This window comes from Gymnogyps californianus, unplaced genomic scaffold (assembly GCF_018139145.2).
Source record: "Gymnogyps californianus isolate 813 unplaced genomic scaffold, ASM1813914v2 HiC_scaffold_438, whole genome shotgun sequence".
NCBI lineage: Eukaryota > Metazoa > Chordata > Aves > Accipitriformes > Cathartidae > Gymnogyps > Gymnogyps californianus.
The window spans coordinates 1-10,077 of record NW_026114332.1 but is presented as its reverse complement, the minus strand read 5'-3'; the positions used below and the strand labels follow the sequence as shown (position 1 = coordinate 10,077).

The 10,077-nt window shown below is 56.3% G+C and overlaps 3 non-coding genes across 3 annotated transcripts; all 3 read right to left on the bottom strand.

Moving 5' to 3' along the window:
- Positions 1 to 1,160: 1,160 nt before the first annotated feature.
- TRNAS-AGA (transfer RNA serine (anticodon AGA)) lies at positions 1,161 to 1,242 on the bottom strand. The gene has a single exon. It is a non-coding gene; the product is annotated as a tRNA-Ser (tRNA).
- Positions 1,243 to 8,187: 6,945 nt separating this feature from the next.
- On the bottom strand, positions 8,188 to 8,270 carry TRNAL-CAG (transfer RNA leucine (anticodon CAG)). The gene has a single exon. It is a non-coding gene; the product is annotated as a tRNA-Leu (tRNA).
- A 1,020-nt stretch (positions 8,271 to 9,290) lies between these two features.
- TRNAG-UCC (transfer RNA glycine (anticodon UCC)) lies at positions 9,291 to 9,362 on the bottom strand. The gene has a single exon. It is a non-coding gene; the product is annotated as a tRNA-Gly (tRNA).
- Between the last annotated feature and the right edge of the window lie 715 nt (positions 9,363 to 10,077).

Below are 10,077 nucleotides of genomic sequence, written 5' to 3'. Positions count from 1 at the left end.
AGAGCACACAGCAAGCAAGCAGAGGAGACAAAAGCAAAAGCGGGATGGAGAGGGCTGGGATGGGGGAGCAGATGTGAGCACGGAGAGTGCGGCCGCAGCCTGCCTGCTGCAGGGGCTATTGCTCAGAGGAGAGCATTTGACTGCAGATCAAGAGGTCCCTGGCTCAGCTCCGGGTCCCCCTTCCACTGCCCCTTTCCTTCTTCATCCGTGCTGCCAACCTCCTTCAGCTTCTCTTTTGCTTGCACTGCTTCCGCCACCCTCAGTGGCATGGCTGCGGGGAACGGACCATGCACCAGCCACTGGCTCTTCTCTCCTTCTCCTTCTCCAGGCTCTCTCTGCATGTGCCCCTCCAAGTTTCCCTTTTCCTTAAGATGCTGAACCACCCAGGCAGGCTACCTGCAGCCCCTCCTCTGCTGCTGCTCTGTGGGGAGCAGCTGGGTATGCGACTGAGAGAAGTCCTCTGGGAAGCCTCCAGGTCTTTTCCATGCCACCCATCAGGGTCTGTGATGGCAGGGGATGGTCTCCTGATGCCGCAGTCACCACCATGGCCTCTTTCGCACTTCCACGTCTTTCCCAGAAGAGGAGGAGCCAGGAGAGACCCACCCCTTATCATCTCGTTCTTCGGTTAAATTTGGAAAGCCCCGGGGAAAGGTTGTCCACGTGTGCAAGGGCTGGGGCTGGGTCAGGCAGAATATCCCCAGGACCCCAGGCAAGATCTCAGATCCATGAGGTGTCTTGCCTTCATCTTTAGCAATGAGGACCATGTTGTGCAGGCTCTCTTTGGAGAGGAGCTGCTGTAGTTTCAGGCATAGGGAAGACAGCTGGTGGGGTTGTTCTGCTTGGGATGTCAGGTGAGCTCAGGCTCTTAAGTTCTGCTCAAGAACCAACAACAGTGGACCTCTTTTCACGGCTCAGACTCGGCACTGGTCCGTTCTCTTCCCCCAACTTGCCTACCTTGTCAATGGGAGCAGGATTTCCCATTCATCCCGGAATTTGGGGGCAGGGGGGTGCGGGGACAAGTGCTGTAGGCAAGGGGGTTTTACCGTCTCCCTGGGCACCAGGTACTGTGTGGAGCGGAGTCCCACGGCTGCAGCGTGGTCCACTGCAGGGAGCCCAAACAGTGTGGTCCATTGCAGGGAGCCCAAAAGGGGAGTGCGCCCCGTAGTTGGCAGGATTCGAACCTGCGCGGGGAAACCCCAATGGATTTCTAGTCCATCGCCTTCACCACTCGGCCACAACTACCTGCTCCAGCCCTCTCTGCCCAGCCGATCACATGCCCTCTGCAATGACACCTGCCTCCCTGGGACTTTCAGGGCAATGCTCCACTCGAAGCCCTGCACTTGGGACCTGCACTGAGCATGACGGGCACCTGGTGACAGCCTTCCACAGGCCTTGAGAGGCGTAGCCCCAGGGGCTACAGCTGCAGCTCCCAGTGCCTACAGCTGCAGCTCCCAGCGCCTTGTCCTCAGCCGCACATCTGGGATATCCTGCCACGGGGGGATGCTTTCTCTCCCCAGCTGCCATCTCTGCTGCCTCCAGGGAAGAAGGGAAGGCAGCTGTGTGGAGACAACCAGGTCAGGTGGGCATATTAGACCCCACTTTGCTTCTCAGATTTAGCTGAGGAGGTCTCCAAGCTTGCTGGGAGCACTAGGGGAGGACACTCCTGCAGGGGAGGTGGTGACCTCCCGGCAGCACCTCCAGCCTCTTGGGGACGTAGGGTGGTGTCAAGCCTTGAACAAAGACCATGACTGCCATGCAGGTTGTTGGTGTGTAGGGGGAATGGTTTGCGAGAGTGGGAGAGATCTATGGCAAGGGCGAGGTAGAGCCTGGCTGAGGAAAAGTCAGGAGGGGCAAAGGGAGAATAAACGGGAGGTGCGGATGACTTAGAGGGAGACTGGAGAGAGCTTGTTTTGGTGGAATAGGTATGTCCAGAGCTTTTTCCCAGCACCGCAAGCATTGTGACATTCTTGAGCATGGACCAAAATATTAAACAATCCACAAAAGCAATAATTTACATCACTAGATGAAAGCAGCTCCGATTCCATTTTGGCTCTGGAGCAGGAAAATGGCATTAATGAGTCAGTGTGGACGTGGTAGATTTGGTAGTGCCTGTCTGACACCCTGAAGTTTACCGGAACTGGATGTAACGATGGTCCTGGTGACTGAGAACTGAGACACCCTCATTTCTCTTGCAGCTTATGGCCTGTGGGCCAAGGGAAACGCAAGGAGCCTCTCACAAGTAGACTCCCTACCTAAAGGGGACAAAGCTTCTCAAGTCTCTGGTTGCAGGGCTGCTTCAAGAATAAGGCAATGTTCTTTGCTGTGCTGACACTCAAAAACCAAGCTGGATGGTGGGGTGGGAGGGGGAGGTTGTGTTAGCACAGTATTTACAGACTCCCACTCTGTCATCAGCAGTGCTAGTGTAGGTGGAGTTAGAAAGAGGGGGATCGTGATTGCGCATGCTCGATCATGCCCTACTGAAATGCCCACCCTAACCGCATCTTGCAGTCACATTGCCTCCGTCCAGCCATGAAAAGAAGTGCTTTTCTCCTTTCCACGCCATACCCATCCCCTGGAGTTTATTCCCGCAAGACCAAGGAAAGAGAGAAGTGCCATGAATGTTTTTTGTATGATTTTGTGAACAACAGCTGAGAGGACTGAAAAGTTAATTCAAACGGCCTGTATTAACTTTCACAATGAACTGTGACCAGAGGGTCAGGCAAGTCTCTCCAAAGCGATCTCTCCCTCGGATCTCCATAGCCGTGTCCCTTGATGACTTGACCAGGCCCTCACGCATCGTCCAACCAGGGGTCTGGGCTCAGCTTGGGAAGTGGAGAATCTGTTGGAAACAAGGAAATCAATGCGTAGGAGGGTGATCAAAGAGATGCCCGCGTCCTTCCCTGAAAGAGACCCACACCCAAATTGACCTCTTTTGCTCCGTAAGGTCATCCCAGAGGCCAAAGGCCTGGATGGCCTGCTTCTGAGGAGAGGCTCAGGGCAGGGAGCCAAAAGCTCATGGCTCTTTTTCCTGGGTCAGGGATGAGGTGACCCATTCCATGCATTTCAGATTTCAAAGGGACATCGGATCAGTCTCCCGGAGCACCTGGGAGTCATCGTGAGGTGGAAGAGTTGGGAAAAACCCTGAACTCCAGGCAAACATGAGTCACCCTGCTATGGACTTCAGTGGACACGCCTGCCTCAGGCGTGCCAGGGATACCAGAGCTCACAGCCCCAAAGTTCTGCTTGCGTCAAGGGCATTTCCACACATTTTAGCACCATCCTGAATCTACGGGGGCTTCTATGCAATCTCCTGCATTTGCTGTCTTCCAAGGCATTGCCTTTTGGTGGTTGCTCAAGGGCTTGTGTGACTCAGGGTAACCCAGAATAATGAAGTTTGGAATGGACCTCTGGAGGTCTTCTGCTCCTGTCCCCTGCTCCGAGCAGACCAGACTTCCCAGGTACCTCAGCAGGCTCTGGGCCTTGTCCTGCTGATTTCTCTTCTCCCATATGGGACTGTGCGGTCTTGACGTTCTGCTTGAACTTACTCAGAGTCTCCTGTGTGTCTACGATGACCCGGTGGGAGAAATGTTTCTCAGGGTTAGCCTGAGTGTCTGCACTGAAAGCACTTGAGAGCTGACTTGAGGTGTCCCTCATAGCTGAATTTGACCGTGACTGGTGGCCGTGCTCACCATGAAGAAGGCCAAGTGACAAAGGCAATCCGTATTAGGAAAACGCACTGAAATCTCCTTGTACACTAGCCTGAGACCTCCGAGCTGATTGGCCTTCTGAAGCTGGGACACAGACGAATCGTTTTGATGTTTGGTGGTATGAAGCAGGAGCACAACATTTCAGATGAAAGAGGCAAGGGCTTAATCACCAGCGAGGCCTTGGCAAGCGGCAGCTGCTAGGTGTTTAGATGCTTCATGAGCAAGTAATGTTTGTGGCCCCGCGGGGATCTGGGACACAGCATAAAACCTGCGCTGCTCCGGGCTCTGCATCCTCCTCTCTTGCCTCCCTTTCCTCGAGGAACGAGGTAAGCCTGAGTCCGCTCCATCTCTCCCTGTGGGCTGAGCTGCTGTCATGGTGGCTCCTCAGGTTGATACTTGGGCTGCCTCAGCTTGGCCCTGCAACAGAACTGTTTAAGGGCTGTCACCTCTGTCCCTTTTGGCGGAGGTGGCTGGGGAGGGCTGGGAAGAGGGGGTTTCTTTAAAGCAGAAGGGGATCAATGGGGCTGAGCTGCAGGGACGTCTGCCCACCAGAATGTCTGCCTTTAGCAGATGGTCTCTAACGAAATGGCCAAGTGCCTCCAGTGCCATCTTTATGACAGCAATGTTTGTTCAGGAGATGGGGTATGACCAGTCTTGCCACGGGTGCTTTAAACCCACTGTGCTGGGTCCTATCCTGAAAGCGGTTCAGCCGTCCTGTGCCGTGCAATTCGGAGGGCACGATGAGGGCCGTGGGAACTGTAGGCGCACCAGGTGTTTTTAAAACAAAGTGTGTCCACAGAGAGAGCTGAGGAAAAGAAAGACAGACTGATACTGAGGCTCGTGCTCCCTGCCTGCTCTGTGTTTCAGCTTTGCCTCCCTCACCGAGAGATGTCTTGCTTCAGACCCTGTCTCCCAACGCCCTGCGGCGCCTCTGGCCCAACCCCACTTGCCAGCAGCTGCAGTGAGCCCTGTGTCGCCCGCTGCGCTGACTCAACGGTGGCCATCCAGGCCTCCGCGGTGGTGGTGACCCTGCCGGGCCCCATCCTCACCTCTTTCCCTCAGAGCACAGCCGTGGGATCCTCTCTGTCAGCTGCTGTTGGGAGCTCCCTCAGCGCCGGGGGGGTTCCCATCTCTTCTGGGGGCTCCCTTGGTCTGGGGGGGTCAGGGCTGTGTCTGCCTCCCACCCGCTGCAGTCTGAACTGCTGAAGCTGGCGGGTCATCCCCTTCGTAGCGGGAAGGAAGATGGGAACTCTGCATCAGGAGCATGGCCAGGGCTTGCAGGCGGGCTGCGTGTCCTCATCCCACCTGGCAGGAGGGACCTGTGCCCGCTGCTCCTCGCTGCACGGCAGGCCTCGCCGTGCCTCCTCTGGCTTTGCTTTGCTCTGAGCTCCTTGAGACAACACTCGTTCTCTTCTGCTTTGCTGAACCTCCTGCCGACGGGGGGAGGGTGCCGGAGTTAGGGACTGCTCTTGCTGGGCTGGGATTGTCACCAGGTAGAGCAGAATGGGAAAAGGCAAGCGCTTTGTGTGGAGCTTGTCCTTGGGAAATGGGCCATTCTCTGTGCCTCCCTGAACCCTGCAGGCGTGTTTCTTGGTCTCTCTTCTGTGCCACTGCATTTCCTCCTTCTCATTAAAGACCTTGTGCAGCATAGCTGGCGACTCGTGGTGCTTTGTTCTCCTCCCCCCTCAGTTGGCCAAGCCCTCTGCAAGGCTGTCATGGTTTCAGCCCAGCTGGCAACTGAGCACCACGCGGCCGCTCGCTCACTCCTCCCTGCCCTGGTGGGATGCGGAGGAGAATCGGAAGAAAAGGTAAAACCTTGTCAGTTGAGATAAGGACAGTTTAATAGGACAACACAAGGAGAGAAGAAATAACAATAATAGTAACAGAAGAATATATAAAGCGAGTGATGCACAATGCAACTGCTCACCACCCGGAAACCCCATGCTCGGCTTCTTGTGAAAGTTAACTCTCTCCCAGCCGAACCCAGGACAAAGGAAGAGGGCAACCTGCTCTCTCCCATGACAGTGAGCCTGTCCCCATGCATGGGGCACTGCAAGTTGTGGGTGGAGCTCCCTGAACTGAGACCAGAGCACCAAAAACAAGCAAGCAGGCAAGAGAAAGACAGAAAAGCCTCAGAGAAATGGATGGAACAAGAAGCAATGGACAGGGGTGGAAATACAACTAATGCCACACAGAGTGGTGGTCAAAGATGGGAAACGGTTGCCCACGGAGGTTGTAGATTCTCCGTCTTTGGAGATGTCCAACATCCAACCAGGCAAGGCCATGAAAAAGGTCCTCTACTTGACCCTGCTTTGAGCCGGGCGTGGACTGCATGATCTCCACCTCAGGTGTTGAGCCACTGCTGGATGCCCTCATCCAGGAGCAGTCAAGAACAAGGGAGGGGACAGGGGCCAGCACTCAGGAAAGCTGCAGAGCTATGGTGGCACAGGGCAGGAGAAAGGGCACTGATGTCAGTCCCAGGGCTGGGAGCACAGGAAAGGAAGGAAGATCAGAGTGCATTAAACAATTGACCCAACAGCAAGGCAAGGGATAAAGTGTAAGCATGCTGAGGAAAGCCCTGAGGGAGCCAAAACTCGGAGGTCCCACTAAGCTGTGAACGCAGATCACTGGATTCAGAGTCCAGACTGCTCACCATTACACCATGGGACCACCTGGACAGACCCTGTCTTTCCCCTCTGGCCACCCTCGCTGAGCCATATGCTCCTGGCTGAGCCTGGCAGTCTCTCCATCTCCCTGGCCACCACCAAGTGCAGCCTTCCTCCAGGGCCACTGGGCACTCTCTACTCACAGGATCTTTCAAGGGAGTGCCAGAGCTCTTTGCGCAAGCCTGGCATGCCCTCTCGTACAAGACCCAGGCTGGTAACCTGTGAGAATCTTCTTCTCGCCTAATTAGACCTGGTTATGAAGTTTCCAGCTTAACCCCTTCAACATTGCACCTCACAGACTACATTCATGGCCCAGCGATCGGTGGTTCGATGCTTGCACTTGCGGTCTCTGCTGCTGCCCTCCCTTCCCCCCCGTGTTGGACAGCCTGCCAGTCTGCCTGGGTAAGTTAAGCAGATATCCTTACCCTTGGTTGCAGTCCTAGCCAAGCTCCTGACCTTGCTGAACGAGGCAACCAAGAGAGAGGGCAGGGGAGGACGTTCAGCAGAGGGAAGAGCTCGCAGGAGGACCCGACGCAGCTCCTTCAGCATCTCCCTCAATTACGACGTGCTCCGGCATGCTCTGATACCACCTTGTGCATGTCCCCTCTTCCTCTTCCTGTGTGCACAGGAAGACCTCTTGTGTGGCTCGTACTTCCTGACTGCGGTCCTTCTGAAAAATGCCACCAGTGCTCATGCAACCTGTGGTGGCATTGCGTGAGTGAGGATGTCTCTCTCCTGTCAGCAGCGTTGGAGAGAAATGCCCCAGAGCCCGCCACATCCCTGTTGGCCTCTTCCTGGTCGGCCTCTACGCCCACCTGCCCCTCTTCCCACTGGTGCTGTCCATGTTTGCTGGTGAGGAACTGCCAGTTCCGCGAAACTTTTGGGGTTGAAATCCTGCTGTCAACGCCACATCCTGGATTGGCACCTACAGAATGTGCCATTGGACCTGAAAGAGGGAAGGACGCATCTGAGGGGCTCTCCAGCTTCGGGAGCAGAGGGCAGAGGAGCTCCCTGCTGACTAAGGAGAGGGAAAAGTTGCCCCGTCACCAAAGAAGGGGAAGAAGGACTATCTGGGGAACCAAGGAAAGGTGGTGATAAAGTGGAGCAAGTTCAGCGGAGGATCCTAGGATAGTCAGGGGCCGGGTGCTCTGGCCTTGGGAGGAGAGGCTGAGGACGCAAGGCTCGCTTAGCTGGTAGAAGAAAATGCTTAGCAGGGATCGAATCGGAGCCTCCCTCCAGCGCCTGCAAGGAGGCTACTGCAACGGCTGGAGGATGAGCGCCGTGGTCAGAAATTGAAGAGGCAGTTTGTGACTGGTTACACGAACCCAAATGATCACCCTGAGGGTGCCTAAGCATGGGAGCCGGGGTGCCAAGAGGCTGTGAAATGTCTGTCCTCAAGGTATTGTATGACCCGAAAGGAGAAAGCACTGATCAGGTGGTGTGAGCCTGCTTGAAGCAGGAGGATGCCCTCTCTGACTCCCTGAAATGCCTTCCAGCAGAAGGGTTGTTGCAGGGAGAGAGGATTGTGTGAGCGAATGTTTGAAGAATGTCCAGAGATGCGCACTGAAATGCGGGGAGAGGCATGCAGAATGCGAGTTTTGCAGGGGAGAGCGGCCAAGTGGAATTCCCCAGGGGCTGGCTCTCCCTCCCTGTTTCTGTTGTAGGCCTACCCAGCTGGTACTGGTGGGGCAGCATGGGTATGGCCCTTTCTCCTTCTGCAGGAGCTGGGACTGCAGCAAGAGCTGAGCAGAGCCCCCAGAGGAGCAAGAAGCCTGCAGTGAGGAGAGGGAAGGAGGCCAAGAGAGAGAAGAGCCTGTCAGGAGTGGGAGTCGAACCCACGCCTCCCAGGGAGACTGCAACCTGAATGCAGCGCCTTAGACCGCTCGGCCATCCTGACCCACTGCTGCTGCTGCTGCCGCCACTCCTCCCCCTGCAGCTGCCAGAGCCAGCCCACCTCAGGCAGCCTCCTCCTGGCACTGCTGCAGGGGGAGCTGGCTCCTGGCAGCACCCTTGCCCTGCTCCCACCACGGGCTGCTGACAGGCGACCGCAGCTCCTACACGCGCTTCAGACCACACGGAACACGAGTAGCCAGCACAGGGGCAGCACGCTTCCGACGCGTCTCCCAAAGGCCAAGGCAATCCTTCACAGGACCAAGCAAAGGAACCGTCAGCAAATTACGGCTCTGCGCACGCCAACATCCTGTCAAGGGGCTCCAGGCACACGCCTGCCTTTCTCATGGACGGTTCCTGGGGCAACAAGGGTGCTTCCTTCTTCCCTGCCCTCCGTGGGCAAGGAGGGCTCTGCCACACCAACCCCTGGGGGAATGCTGGGGTGGTCTCAAGGAGTCATGTGTGGGAAAGGGGCTGGAGAGTCAAGGCGAAAGGACACGAGATGCGCCAAGTGCTGAGCAATGACTGAGCTCCAGTTCCTGTGGGGAAGAGGCCCGCTTGCCGCCCATGGTGCAGAGGAAGGAGGTCACAGCTCTCTCTGGGATTTGTTGCTTCGTGGAAGGAACTAGACTGCAAGGCATCTCAGGAGGGCACTAGTCCAAATGCCTGCTCAAAGCAGGGCTAGCCCCAAAGCTAGAGCAGGCGGCTCAGTGCCTGAGCCCCACTGAAACGTGAGGGTGATACCCAGGCATGGAGAATCCCAAAGTTCTCTGGGCACCTGCTCCAGTGCTACAGCACTCCCTGAGAATCTCTGAAGGGTCCAAAGCAGCCCCTGCAGTCTGCTTTGCCAAGGCGGGCCTTGCTAAGAGCCAGGCCTGTGTCTGCTGGCCTAGGAGGTGCCCAGAGGCCTGGCCATGAGGCAAGGCTGGAGGGGGAGTCAAGGGGAGGGCCTCGACTGGAAGCTGGGTTGGTTTGGAAGAGGAGAGGCAAGGCCCTCTGGAGCCAGGCTGAGTAAAAGAACCTTGTCTGCGTTGGCCAGGAATCGAACCCGGGTCAACTGCTTGGAAGGCAGCTATGCTCACCACTATACCACCAACGCTCCTCGACCCACTCCTGCCTCCTGCTCCTCCACCCGCAGCCTCGCCTCCCTCCTGCCCCTCCACTTCCCAGACTCCCCTGCCTCCTGCTCTTCCAGCTCACAAACTCCACTCTCTCCACTTCACAGCCCGGATGGCCTCCTTCCAGCCCCCTGCACACACACGGCCTCAAGCCCATCGGATGACTCTGGGCTTCTCTCTGTCTGACGTGTTGGCTAGGGAAACTCAACCTGCTGCCTGATGGCAATGCTGATGCTCCCCATCTGCCTTCATACAGCTGCCCGCTGGGCATGTACTATGCAACGCGATGGGCCTTTCTCTGGATGTACCTCTCGTGCTTTAAGCACAGACAAACACCCACCCAGCTGCTCACTACTTTCCCCACCCTCAGGGGGATGCGGAGCACTGAAAACAGGATGACAAATCGCATGGGTCAAGATAAACACAAGGACATGCCTTAGCAAACACTGTTGCGGGCAAGTCAGGCTTGACTTGGGCAGAATTCATTTTTTGCCAATTAAAGCGCATTCACACAGTGACAAACAAAAAGACAAACATAAAACACCGCCTTTCCTCTCCCCTCTCCCAGGCTCAACTTTACTCCTTCACACCACACTCCGTTACCTGCCCAAGCGGGATGCATCTTCCCTCTGCCCTTTCCCGCTCTTTTTGTTCCTTCCGCCTCGCTCTGCCTGGCGTTTTCTGCCCTTTCTGGAA